Source organism: Brassica oleracea, chromosome C9 (assembly GCF_000695525.1).
Source record: "Brassica oleracea var. oleracea cultivar TO1000 chromosome C9, BOL, whole genome shotgun sequence".
Classification (NCBI taxonomy): domain Eukaryota; kingdom Viridiplantae; phylum Streptophyta; class Magnoliopsida; order Brassicales; family Brassicaceae; genus Brassica; species Brassica oleracea.
The window spans coordinates 28,435,735-28,437,262 of record NC_027756.1 but is presented as its reverse complement, the minus strand read 5'-3'; positions in this window follow the sequence as shown (position 1 = coordinate 28,437,262).

Here is a 1,528-nt window from a genome sequence, read left to right as displayed (position 1 = left end):
CCATTGTGTGGAGCAATGGGAAGATACTTGTGTGTAGAAGCTGGTTTAAGAAGCGCAGGCCACGAGGTTGTTGAGCTCCTGGTTCAAGACATACAAGCGGAAGACTTGACCATTGTGTGGAGCAATGGGAAGGTTTTTGTGTGTAGAAGCCGGTTTAAGAAGCGCAGGCCACAAGGTTGTTGAGCTCCTGGTTCAAGACACACAAGAAGAAGAAGGTCACCACCTAAGCCATGAGGAAGGCCGGTGATCTGAGGGTACTTGAAGCTGAAGGCAAAAGAGTGGATCAGTGATTTAAGCGCACCTGTTAGGGTGATGTGCTCCTGGTCTTGAAGTTCATTGAGGCTCATTTCAAGCTTGGATCTTCCCTATACTTGGTCTCAAGCTTGCGGTGGGGATTCAAATGAGCAACCTGAAGAGCCAAAGTTCAAGACCTTTCCTCCTTATCATTACAAGAGAATGATAAGATGAAGCCCGTTGCCAACATTCTATGGAGAAGTCCACAGCCTGCTCCAAAGAGGGTAGAGAGGATGTTGTGACAATGGAGAAATGAAGCCTCTTGCCAACATTCTGTGGGAAGTCCACAGCCTGCTCCAAAGAGGGTAGAGAGGATGTTGTGACAATGAAGAGATGACTTGCGGTTCTGTCCATGGTGGTTGAGTCACCATAGCCTACACATCAGATGAGTGTAGAGAGGACATTAGACATGCAAGGAAGAGCATCACCAGGAGGGTGATGTAATTAAGACCAAGACCATTACAAGCTGATCATGGAGTGATCTAGCCGAAGTAGAGGAAAGAAGAAAGCTACTCAATAAACTTCTGGTGTGAGATGCTTGGAGAGTGAGCTGAGGTATCTCCTCAGTGCAATGGTGGTTAAGTGGGGCTGTAAGCATCAAGTCTGAAGAAGATGGAGGTGTTCCCACAAGAATAATGATGGAGCTTAGTATGCGCTCACCTTCAAGCTTGGATCTTCCCTATACTCGGTCTCAAGCTTGAGGGGGAGTGTTGGTGAGCTTGCATGATAAGAGAAGGAGCTGATAAGCTCAGCAAGTGAGGGGTTCAAGTGGTGTGTGAAGAGCAGCCACTCCTCACCAAAGCAAAAGGAGCTAGGCATGTCTTACCTGATGGAGATGGCAAGAAGCCACGAGAAAAGGGAAGACTCAGGCCGGTCCAGTCACTCCTCACGAAAGAAAAAGAGAAGTTTCCCTTAACTCAATTCAATTCATCATTGTCAACATATCTAGTAATCTATCAATAATACTAGTTTTACTAAAGAAGAGTTGTTAAGCCTCATTTGAATTCGTTAGGAATACTAGTTTTACTAGACGGCAACATATCTAGTAATATATAAGGAATACTAGTCTTACTAAGACGGTCAATAAGCATGAATTGATTGAGTTATGTTCTTTGATAAGTACTGATACACTTGTGGAATAATGTATCAGGTACCTTACTTGGAGACTCAACAGAGAGGATCAGGTCGCTCCTAGTCTTTCAAGATGGCATGAAGTCCGGTGAAAGGGGGAGAA